This window comes from Oncorhynchus gorbuscha, linkage group LG13 (genome assembly GCF_021184085.1).
Source record: "Oncorhynchus gorbuscha isolate QuinsamMale2020 ecotype Even-year linkage group LG13, OgorEven_v1.0, whole genome shotgun sequence".
Taxonomy (NCBI): Eukaryota; Metazoa; Chordata; class Actinopteri; order Salmoniformes; family Salmonidae; genus Oncorhynchus; species Oncorhynchus gorbuscha.
The window spans coordinates 62,929,477-62,942,501 of record NC_060185.1 but is presented as its reverse complement, the minus strand read 5'-3'; the positions used below and the strand labels follow the sequence as shown (position 1 = coordinate 62,942,501).

At 44.6% G+C, this 13,025-nt stretch overlaps 2 protein-coding genes across 3 annotated transcripts in view; one reads left to right on the top strand and one right to left on the bottom strand.

Annotated features, from left to right (window-relative positions):
- The window catches only part of LOC123993286 (dedicator of cytokinesis protein 2-like), a 198,533-nt gene that overhangs the window by 77,732 nt on the left and 107,776 nt on the right, over nt 1-13,025 (bottom strand). The window lies entirely within an intron of this gene.
- LOC123993287 (protein INSYN2B-like) overlaps nt 6,849-13,025 on the top strand; it is a 42,265-nt gene continuing 36,088 nt past the window's right edge. For both annotated transcript variants that reach the window (XR_006831419.1, XM_046295239.1), the window contains exon 1: nt 6,849-7,016. The gene's annotated coding sequence lies outside the window, so the exon portion shown is untranslated. The remainder of the gene's footprint in view (nt 7,017-13,025) is intronic.

The following is a 13,025-nucleotide window of genomic DNA, read 5'->3' as shown; positions in this document are numbered from 1 at the left end:
AGTAATGTGCTCCTTTTCCCATCACAACATCCTCCAAAATCAAATTACAGAGAGCTTAGAGAGAGAAAACACGCCTCGCCCTCCTCGCCGTGCAGGATGTGCGTGTGTGTGTGTTGGTCTACGTGTGAGATTCCTCTCGCACACAACATAAAGGCGTATGGCAATTATTGTGCATTGGGGGTGGTGGTGAATAGAAATGTTTCAGCTTTTTTGATTTATTTAACCTTGATTTTGACAGGGGAAGTCATACTGAGACGAGTGTCTCTATTATATGTGAGTCCTGCGTTAGTACAGCAAACACATGCAATATACACAATTACAAAACATAGTAAGAGTGAACAGACACATTTATCGACATAGAGGTCTCCGATCGTTGCTCTGAACTGACCAAGGGGGACCAGAACATATCATTTCAGAGAGCTCTGTAAGTTGTTCCACATAAAGGGCCCCCCGAAAAATAAACAAAAGCAGCGTTACCCAACTCTGTGGAGACCGAAGGGGCCTCCAGTGTTATTGTTTTAATAATTTACCTTTATTTAACTATGCAAGTCAGTTAAAAACTCATTCTTATTTACAACCCCGGCCAAATCCTAACCCCAAACAACGCTGGGCCAATTATGCGCCATCCTATGGGACTTCCAATCATGGCCGGTTGCGATACAGCCTGGAATCAAACCAGGGTCTGTAGTGATGCCTCTAGCGCTGAGATGCAGCTCCTTAGACCGCTGCGCCACTCCAAGCCGGGTTTCGTCATTTGTTGAATGACGATAGATACATAGGAAGTTTCTATACGAGTGCTTTGCAGATCAACTCAAGAAAATGCTACTCTCTCCTTACGTACAAAGACGCCCAACCCACTTCCTGATACAAAACACAATGGTGAGTTCTACAATGGAAAACAGCATGTAGTGGCTTAAGTGTAGATGCTGCTGCATGCAGATAGATAATATCACCATAATATCACCATCATCTAAAATAGGCCTGGACAATTTATTTTCTATTAACAAAAGTCAGACATGTAAAAGAAACCAACCTTGAACTTCAACTTCTTCACCGGCTCAGTGACATGTTTTTTAAATTACAGTTTGTCATCAAGCCAGATACCAAAATATGTGCACAATGGAACTCGCTCAATTTGTGTACCATTCAAATTCCTTTAAATCTGGGTTATGGGACCAAGAAACAAAGCATGTATTTTGTTTTGTTTGCATTTGGCACTAACTTCGGATCCAACAGTGACCTCTGCAGTGATTGAAAATCAGACTTCAAATGCGAAAAGGCTTGGCCAATGGAAGGAAGAATTGAATACTGTATCATCTGCACACAACTGTTTTTTTACAGCATTACCAATGTTATTTACATAGATTGTAACACTTACACAGACACGCACACACACACACACACACACACACACACACACACACACACACACACACACACACACACACACACACACACACACACACACACACACACACACACACACACACACACACACACACACACACACACTTATTCCGCTGCTCATCTCGGCAGAGATCAATTGAAACTCGTCACAAGGTGAGTCGACAACTTTTCTGTGTCGCATGCATCACTGGTTATTTTTGGCAGGGGTCAGAACATTCAGATACACACTTTATCAGGGGACATCTGAGGGAACACACACACAGATTCATAACACCCCAATTTATCACTGATTATACAAGGGAATCTCCCAAAAGGGAAAGCCGTGAATAAAAACACACACAGAACCATTGACTGTTTAACAATCAGAAAAACAAGTTGACATCTCTCTTTATGATCTCTCTTTTCTTTCCTTTCCTCTCCATCCCCCTATCTCTTTCCATGTCACACTAAGGGAGTGTTGAGAGGTCCCTCTCCTCTCTCTCTAGTGGATAAACTACTGATGTAGGCATCTCTTGTATATCAAACTCTTTTCACACGCTCCCTTCACAAGTCACCTCTCTCTAACTTGCACTTGTGAATGCGAGAGACTGAGCGAGAGGACGGGTGAGAAACAGAGAGAGGAGGGGGAAGAAAGAGCAAGGGGAGTTTAAATAGCTTCTCAGACACATGAGACCCAGAAGGGAGGGAGAGCGAGAAAAGGGGGGAAAGAAAGGGGAGAAAGTGGGACAGTAAGACGAGTACAGACAGAAGGACATCAGTAATAGAGCATGTAACACATCAGACTGAAATACAGAGATATAGATATAGATAGATATAGTAAGATTTAGAGAGATATAGATAGATATAGAGAGTTTTAGATATAGATAGATACAGTAAGATATAGAGAGATATAAAGAGATATATACAGATATAGATAGATAAAGTAAGATATAGAGAGATATAGATAGATATAGAGATATATAGATATAGATAGATACAGTAAGATATAGAGAGATATAAAGAGATATATACAGATATAGATAGATAAAGTAAGATATAGAGAGATATAGATATAGATAGATACAGTAAGATATAGAGAGATATAAAGAGATATATATATATATATATAGATAGATAAAGTAAGATATAGAGAGATATAGATATAGAGAGATTTAGATATAAATTGACATGGTAAGATATAAAGAGATATAGACAGATATAGATTTAGATAAATATAGTAAGATATAGAAAGATATAGAGAGATATAGGATGTAAGATATACAGTTGAAGTCGTAAATTTACATAAACTTAAATTGGAGTCATTAAAACTCGCTTTTCAACCACTCCACACATTTCTTGTTCACAAACTATAATTTTGGCAAGTTGGTTAGGACATCTACTTTGTGCATGACACAAGTCATTTTACCAACAATTGTTTACAGACAGATTATTTCACTTATAATTCACTGTATCACATTTCCAGTGGGTCAGAAGTTTACATACACTAAGTTGACTGTGCCTTTAAACAGCTTGGAAAAGTCCAGAAAATGTCACGGCTTTAGAAGCCAATTGGAGGTGTACCTGTGGATGTATTTCAAGGACAACCTTCAAACTCAGTGCCTCTTTGCTTGACCTTGTGGGAAAATCAAAAGAAAATTCACAACGCAAATGCACACACTTGCACATACGCACATGGCCAGGTCGCAGTTGCAAATGAGAACTTGTTCTCAACTAGCCTACCTGGTTAAATAAAGATGAAATTAAAAACATACACATAGACGGATACGTACACGTACATACAAAGACACACACACACACACACACACACACACACACACACACACACACACACACACACACACACACACACACACACACACACACACACACACACACACACACACACACACACACACACACACACACACACACACACACACACACACGTGCATACACACACTCACACACACACGCACACACACACGCACACACACTCCCTCGACCGCTCTATTTATTGATTCCCTTGCTCCTTAACACTCTCTTTGGCACTCTAGCTCTCCCATTCTCCATCTACCTACTGTATATCCATATGTCTATCAATATTTATGTATATCTTACTATATCTATATATATCTTACCATATCTATATCTATCTATCTGTATATATCTATATCTTATTATATCTATCTGTATCTTACTATATCTATCTATATCTATCTATCTATCTATCTATCCTACCCTGTCTTTCTAAGGTCTTCGAAAGCCAAGTTAACAAACAAACCATTTCGAATCCCACCATATCTTCTCCGCTATGCAATCTGGTTTCAGATCTGGTCATGGGTGCACCCCAGCCACGCTCAAGGTTCTAAACGACATCATAACCGCCATCGATAAGAGACATTACTGGGAAGCCGTATTCATCGACCTGGCCAAGTCTTTCGACTCTGTCAATCACAACATTCGTATTGGCAGACTCGACAGCCTTGGTTTCTCAAATGATTACCTCGCCTGGTTTACCAATTACTTCTCTGATAGAGTTCAGTGTGTTAAATCGGAGGGCCTGTTGTCCGGACCTCTGACAGTCTCTATGGGTGTGCCACAGGGCTCAATTCTCGGGCCGACTCTCTTTTCTGTATACATCAATGATGTTGCTCTTGCTGCTGGTGATTCTCTGATCCACCTCTACGCAGACGACACTGTGGCCTCCAACTGCTCTTAAACGCAAGTAAAACTAAATGTATGCTTTTCAATCGATAACTGCCCGCACCTGCTCGCCCGTCCACCATCACTACTCTGGACGGCTCTGACTTAGAATACGTGGACAACTAAAAATACCTGGGTGTCTGGTTAGACTGTAAATTCTCCTTCCAGACTCACATTAAGCATCTCCAATCCAAAATTAAATCTAGAATCGGCTTCCTATATCGCAACAAAGCATCCTTCACTCACGCTGCCAAACATACCCTCGTAAAACTGACCATCCTACCGATCCTCGACTTCGGTGATGTCATCTATAAAATAGCCTCCAACACTCTACTCAACAAACTGGATGCAGTCTATCACAGTGCCATCCGTTTTGTCACCAAAGCCCCATACACTACCCACCATTGCAACCTGTACGCTCTCATTGGTTGGCCCTCGCTTCATACTCGTCGCCAAACCCACTGGCTACAGGTTATCTACAAGTCTCTGCTAGGTAAAGCCCCGCCTTATCTCAGCTCACTGGTCACCATAGCAGCACCCACTCGTTGCACACGCTCCAGCAGGTATATCTCACTGGTCATCCACAAAGCCAATTCCTCCTTTGGTCGTCTTTCCTTCTAGTTCTCTGCTGCCCATGACTGGAACGAATTGCAAACATCTCTGAAGCTGGAGACTAACATCTCCCTCACTAGCTTTAAGCACCAGCTGTCAGAGCAATTTACAGATCACTGCACCTGTACATAGCCTATCTGTTAAACAGCCCATCTATCTACCTACCTCATCCCCATATTGGTATCTATTTATTTATTTATTTTGCTCCTTTGCACCCCAGTATCTCTACCTGCACATTCATCTTCTGCCGATCTATCATTCCAGTGTTTAATTGCTATATTGTAATTACTTCGCCACCACGGCCTATTTATTTCCTAAACTTACATCGTTTGCACTCACTCTATATAGACTTTCTGTTTTCTTTTGTTCCACTGTATTGTTGACTGTATGTTTTGTTTATTCCATGTGTAACTCTGTGTTGTTGTATGTGTCGAACTGCTATGCTTTATCTTGGCCAGGTCGCAGTTGCAAATGAGAACTTGTTCTCAACTAGCCTACCTGGTTAAATAAAAGGTGACGTAAATTAATTTTTTAAATAAATCTATCTATCTATCTATCTATCTATTTATCTATTTAAATCTATATATATTGTACTATATCTATCTATATTTGACAATATCTTTCTTTATCTTACTATATCTATCTATATCTTACTATATCTTTCTATATCTTACTATATCTATGTATATCTATTTATATCTTACTATATCTATCTATAACTATTTATATCTTACTAAATGTATGTATATCTTACTATAATATATCAACATCTATCTACACTACCATACAAAAGTTTGGGGTCACTTAGAAATGTCCTTGTTTTTTTTGTCCATTTAAAGAACATCAAATTGATCAGAAATACAGTGTAGACATTGCTAATGTTGTAAATTACTATTGTTGCTGGAAACAGCTCATTTTGAATGGAATATCTAAATAGGCCCATTATCAGCAACCATCACTCCTGTGTTCCAATGGCACGTTGTGTTAGCTAATCCAAGTTATCATTTTAAAATGCTAATTGATCATTAGAAAGCCCTTTTGCAATTATGTTAGCACAGCTGAAAACTATTGTTCTGATTAAAGAAGCAATAAAACTGGCCTTCTCTAGACGAGTTGAGTATCTGGAGCATCAGCATTTGTGGGTTCAATGACAGGCTCAAAATGGTCAGAAACAAATAACTTTCTTCTGAAACTCGTCAGTCTATTCTTGTTCTGAGAAATGAAGGCTATTTCATGCAAGAAATTGCCAAGACACTGAAGATCTCGTACAATGCTGTGTATTACTCCCTTTACAGAACAGCACAAACTGGCCCTAACCAGAATAGAAAGAGGAGTAGGAGGCCGCGGTGCACAACTGAGCAAGAGGAAAGTACATTGGAGTGTCTAGTTTGAGAAACAGACGCCTCACAAGTCCTCAACTGGCAGCTTCATTAAATATTACTCGCAAAACACCAGTCTCAACATCAACAGTGAAGAGGCGACTCCAAGATTCTGGCATTTTAGGCAGAACTGCATAGAAAAAGCCATATCTCAGGCAGGCTAATATAAAGAAAAGATTAAGATGGGCAAAAGAACACAGACACTGGACAGAGGAACTCCCCCTAGAAGGCCAGCATCCCAGAGTCGCCTCTTCACTGTTGACGTTGAGAATGGTGTTTTGCGGCTACTATTTAATGAAGCTGCTAGTTAGAATTTTAATTCATAGGTTGAATTGAGTTCAATTCAGAAATTCAGAATTGACTCCAACCCTGGTGTGTGTGTGTGTGTGTGTGCGTGCGTGAGTGTGTGTGCGTGTGTGTATCAACACCCCTGGCCAGTGTCCCAGGAGAAGGGACCTCTGTGCTGCCAGACTTTCCCCTGGTCTGCTCAGATCTGCTCAGGTCTGGTACAGTAGTCTGCCACAGCAGACACAGCCAGGGAAACAAGGACACACACTGGATTAACACAGGAGAGAGGGACAGAGAGACAGAAAAAGGAGAGAGAGACCGTGAGAGAGAGAGCGAGAGAGAGAGGGGGGGTTGAGCTGGAGGAAAACAGAGAGACAGAGAGAGTGAGAGGGCGAGAGAGAGAGGGAGCAAGAGGGGGAGGAGAGAGGGGGAGGATAAATAGAGAGGGGGAGGAGAGAGAGAAGCAGAGGATCAGTTAGTGCCGCGGAGCACGGGAGTCAGCAACACAGACAGAGAGAGAGAAAGAGAGTGACATTGGGGGGGGGAAGAGCTGGACTAAGACAGACGACTAACTGGAGACGTGTGGGAGAGAAAGGAGGAGAGAAAAGAGGTGTGTGGATGGGAGGAAGAGCTGAGAAAGGAGTGGAGGTGAGTGAGAGAGTGAGTGAGGAAGGACAGTAGTTATAGAGGAGTGATCAGTGGACAGAGAACCTTCATTACACAGCACACACACACACGCACACACACTTGTGTCTGTGAGTCTGCCCTTGAGTTGATGTGTTTGTGGTGTTGTGTTGTTGTAGTTAGTGCTTGTATGTTAGGGCTTGTGTAAGTGCCTGTTGGTATGTGATTGTCCCATAGTGGTGGGTTTGTTGTTGCCAAGTGCCCAGGTAGAATGCGTTTCTATTTGCCCCCTCAATCTTTAAGATTGACTTTGATCCTGCTAGGGTGTGTGAATGTGTGATGCTGTGTGTGTGTGTGTGTGTGTGTGTGTGTGTGTGTGTGTGTGTGTGTGTGTGTGTGTGTGTGTGTGTGTGTGTGTGTGTGTGTGTGTGTGTGTGTGTGTGTGTGTGTGTGTGTGTGTGTGGTATGTGTGTGTCCTTTGTGATTGAGGTGTACTGTGTGGCAGGTGAATAATCGTATCCGTCTGTCACTGTAGGTATGTGTGTGTGTTTGTGATTGAGTGTGTACTGTGTGGCAGGTGAATAATCGTATCCGTCTGTCACTGTAGGCTTTGTGTGTGTGTGTGTGTGTGTGTGTGTGTGTGTGTGTGTGTGTGTGTGTGTGTGTGTGTGTGTGTGTGTGTGTGTGTGTGTGTGTGTGTGTGTGTGTGTGTGTGTGTGTGTGTGTGTGTGTGTGTGTGTGTGTGTGTGTGTGTGTGTGTGTATTCGGCTGTGTAAAGCCCAATGAACTCTGTGCGGCCGGCGACATGGTGTTTTAAAGCTGTGCGTGTGTGTGTGTGTGTGTGTGTGTTATACCTCCACTGGTTTGGCTCTAGTGAATAGCTCAAAGCACAACGCTGTCCCAGAGTGTATTGCTGTGGATACTCTCTCCTACAATGTATGTTCACACAGATCTAAGCATGTGTTCCTGTTTATGCGGCATAAGAGTGTGAGTGTTGCCTATGTTTTTGTTTAATGATGTGTGTACCCATAGGTTTGAGTGTGTGTGTGAGGGGCGTGCATGTGTGTATTAGTCTATAGCCATTCATGTGCATGTTCACTGTTCCTTTTTGCCCACACTACTTTACCTCCTTCAGGACTCTGGGTTCTAACACCGAGACCCAGTCACGCACTGATGGGAGGTAAACACACAGATACCAGTAGAAATATAGAGGGGAGCAGCCAGGTTGCTCAAGGTCCACTGCGAAACTTGACGTCCGTCCAACCTTAAACCCTTCCCTTAAGCATTCAGACTGAATGCCTCAACTTAACCGTGGAGTTGTTTTTGTTTTCACCCTATCCCAAATCTTAACCCTTAACTTAACCTTTGGCTCCGAGGGCCACGTCTTCAATCCCAACGTTAGGCACGCGCTTTTTGTTTGTTTGTTTTAACGCTTCCCCTAACCTAGACCCTTAACTTAACCATTCAGAATTCATGACGAAACGTAACCTTCAAAATGTCACGTTTATAGACAATTGTCGGATTCTGCAGTGAGACTGCGAGAGCTGATTGATGAGTGAAAAGGTAGAAATAGACAGACAGATAGATAACACAGAGGGAAGAGAGGAATGGAGACGGACAGTGACAGCACAGAAGGAGGAGAAAAGGGATACAGACAGACAGACAGACAGACAGACAGACAGACAGACAGACAGACAGACAGACAGACAGACAGACAGACAGACAGACAGACAGACAGACAGACAGACAGACAGACAGACAGACAGACAGACAGACAGACAGACAGACAGACAGAGGAGAGGAGGAATACAGACAGACAGTGACAGACAGACAGACAGACAGACAGACAGACAGACAGACAGAAACAGACAGACAGACAGACAGACAGACAGACAGACAGACAGACAGACAGACAGACAGACAGACAGACAGACAGACAGACAGACAGACAGACAGACAGACAGAAGCGATACAGACAGACGCACAGACAGACAGCACAGAGAGAGGAGAGGAGCGATACAGACAAACAGACGCACAGACAGACAGCACAGAGAGATGAGAGGAGCGAGACAGACAGACAGACGCACAGACAGACAGCACAGAGAGACAGACAGACAGGAGACAGACAGACAGACAGACAGACAGACAGACAGACAGACAGACAGACAGACAGACAGACAGACAGACAGACAGACAGACAGCACAGAGAGATGAGAGGAGCGATACAGACAGACAGACAGACAAACAGACAGACAGCACAGAGAGATGAGAGGATCGATACAGAAAGACAGACAGACAGACAGACAGACACAGACAGACAGCACAGAGAGATGAGAGGAGCGAGACAGACAGACAGACAGACAGACAGACAGACAGACAGACAGACAGACAGACAGACAGACAGACAGACAGACAGACAGACAGACAGACAGACAGACAGACAGACAGACAGACACAGACAGACAGACAGCAGACAGACAGACAGAGAGGACAGACAGACAGACAGAGACAGACAGTCAGACAGACAGACAGACAGCACAGAGAGAGGAGAGGAGCGATACAGACAGACAGATGCACAGACAGACAGACAGACAGACAGACAGACAGACAGACAGACAGACAGACAGACAGACAGACAGACAGACAGACAGACAGACAGACAGACAGACAGACAGACAGACAGACAGACAGCACAGAGAGATGAGAGGAGTGATACAGACATACATACAGACAGATGTGGAAATTATAGGCAATTAGCAAGACACCCCCAATAAAGGAGTGGTTCTGCAGGTGGTGACCATAGACCACTTCTCAGTTCCTATGCTTCCTAGCTGATGTTTTGGTCACTTTTGAATGCTGGTGGAGCTTTCACTCTAGTGGTAGCATGAGACGGAGTCTACAACCCACAGGTAGGTAGTGCAGCTCATCTCAGGTAGTGCAGCTCATCCATGATGACACATCAATGCAAGATGTTGCAAGAAGGTTTGCTGTGTCTGTCAGCGTAGTGTCCAGAGCATGGAGGCGCAACCAGGAGACAGGCCAGTACATCAGGAGAAGTGGAGGAGGCCGTAGGAGGGCAACAACCCAGCAGCAGGACCGCAACCTCCACCTTTGTGCAAAGAGGAGCAGGAGGAGCACTGCCATAGCCCTGCAAAATGACCTCCAGCAGGCCACAAATGTGCATGTGTCTGCTCAAACGGTCAGCAACAGACTCCATGAGGGTGGTATGAGGGCCCAACGTCCACAGGTGGGGGTTGTGCTTACAGCCCAACACCGTGCAGGACGTTTGGCATTTGCCAGAGAAGCCCAAGATTGGCAAATTTGCCACTGGCGCCATGTGCTCTTCACAGATGAAAGCAGGTTCACACTGAACACATGTGACAGACGTGACAGAGTCTGGAGACGCCGTGGAGAACGTTCTGCTGCCTGCAAAATCCTCCAGCATGACCGGTTTGGCGGTGGGTCAGTCATGGTGTGGGGTGGCATTTCTTTGGAGGGTCGCTTAGCCCTCCATGTGCTCGCCAGAGGTAGCCTGACTGCCATTAGCTACAGAGATGAGATCCTCAGACCCCTTGTGAGACCATATGCTGGTACGGTTGGCCCTGGGTTCCTCCTAATGCAAGTCAATGCTAGACCTCATGTAGCTGGAGTGTGTCAGCAGTTCCTGCAAGAGGAAGGCATTGATGCTATGGACTGGCCCGCCCATTCCCCAGACCTGAATCCAATTGAGCACATCTGGGACATCATGTCTCGCTCCATCCACCAACGCCACGTTGCACCACAGACTGTCCAGGAGTTGGCGGATGCTTTAGTCCAGGTCTGGGAGGAGATCCCTCAGGAGCCCATCCGCCACCTCATCAGGAGCATGCCCAGGCGTTGTAGGGACGTCATACAGGCACATGGAGGCCACACACACTACTGAGCCTCATTTTGACTTGTTTTAAGGATATTACATCAAAGTTGTATCAGCCTATAGTATTGTTTTCCACTTTAATTTTGAGTGTGACTCCAAATACAGACCTCCATGGGTTGATACATTTGATTTCCATTGATCATTTTTGTGTGATTTTGTTGTCAGCACATGCAACTATGTAAAGAAAAAAGTATTTAATAAGAATGTTTCATTCATTCAGATCTAGGATGTGTTATTTTAGTGTTCCCTTTATTTTTTGTGGCAGTGTATATACAGTGGGGCAAAAAAATATTTAGTCAGCCACCAATTGCCTCCTCTGTCCTCCACTCGTTACCTGTATTAATGGCACCTGTTTGAACTTGTTATCAGTATAAAAGACACCTGTCCACAACCTCAAACAGTCACACTCCAAACTCCACTATGGCCAAGACCAAAGAGCTGTCAAAGGACACCAGAAACAAAATTGTAGACCTGCACCAGGCTGGGAAGACTGAATCTGCAATAGGTAAGAAATCAACTGTGGGAGCAATTATTAGGAAATGGAAGACATACAAGACCACTGATAATCTCCCTCGATCTGGGGCTCCACGCAAGATCTCACCCCGTGGGGTCAAAATGATCACAAGAACGGTGAGCAAAAATCCCAGAATCACACGGGGGGACCTAGTGAATGACCTGCAGAGAGCTGGGACCAAAGTAACAAAACCTACCATCAGTAACACACTACGCTGCCAGGGACTCAAATCCTGCAGTGCCAGACGTGTCCCCCTGATTAAGCCAGTACATGTCCAGGCCCGTCTGAAGTTTGCTAGAGAGCATTTGGATGATCGAGAAGAAGAATGGGAGAATGTCATATGGTCAGATCAAACCAAAATATAACTTTTTGGTAAAAACTCAACTCGTCGTGTTTGGAGGACAAAGAATGCTGAGTTGCGTCCAAAGAACACCATACCCACTGTGAAGCATGGGGGTGGAAACATCATGCTTTGGGGCTGTTTTTCTGCAAATGGACCAGAACGACTGATCCGTGTAAAGGAAAGAATGAATGGGGCCATGTATCGTGAGATTTTGAGTGAAAACCTCCTTCCATCAGCAAGGGCATTGAAGATGAAACGTGGCTGGGTCTTTCTGTTATGCTGGTGAATGAGGACCCAAAAGCGACTTAACAAAATAGAGTCTTTATTCCAGTATAAGACAAAAGTAAATATCCTGGATATAACAAGGAGAAAACAAAACAGGAAAAACTTAAATCCACTCGTAGTAGCAAGGACCAACTGGAGACTCGACCATAGACTGCAGGTTGCTTAGGGAAGGCACCGACCGTAGCAGACTAAGACACCTGCTCTCACGCAGCATCTGAAGAAGACAAAACACGACAGGGCGAGACCAGGACACAGAACAGCGAACATCATACAAGGATCCGACAAGGACAGAAGCGGAAAACAAGGGGAGAAATAGAGGCTCTAATCAGAGGGCAAAATAGGGGACAGGTGTGAAAAGAGTAAATGAGTGAGTTAGGAGAATGAGGAACAGCTGGGAGCAGGAACGGAATGATAGAGAGAAGAGAGAGAGGGAGAGGGAGAGAGAGGGATAGAAAAAGGGAACGAACCTAATAAGACCAGCAGGGGGAAACGAACAGAAGGGAAAGCACAAGGACAAGACAATAAATGACAAAACATGACAGTACCCCCCCACTCACCGAGCGCCTCCTGGCGCACTCGAGGAGGAATCCTGGCGGCAACGGAGGAAATCATCAATCAGCGAACGGTCCAGCACGTCACGAGATGGAACCCAACTCCTCTCCTCAGGACCGTAACCCTCCCAATCCACTAAGTACTGGTGACCACGTCCCCGGGGACGCATGTCCATGATCCTACGTACCTTGTAAATAGGTGCGCCCTCGACAAGGACGGGGGGGAGACGAACGGGGGCGCGAAGAAAGGGCTTGACACAGGAGACATGGAAGACAGGGTGGACGCGACGAAGATGTCGCGGAAGAAGCAGTCACACAGCGACAGGATTGACGATCTGGGAGACACGGAACGGACCAATGAACCGCGGAGTCAACTTACGAGAAGCTGTCGTAAGGGGAAGGTTACGAGTGGAAAGCCACACTCTCT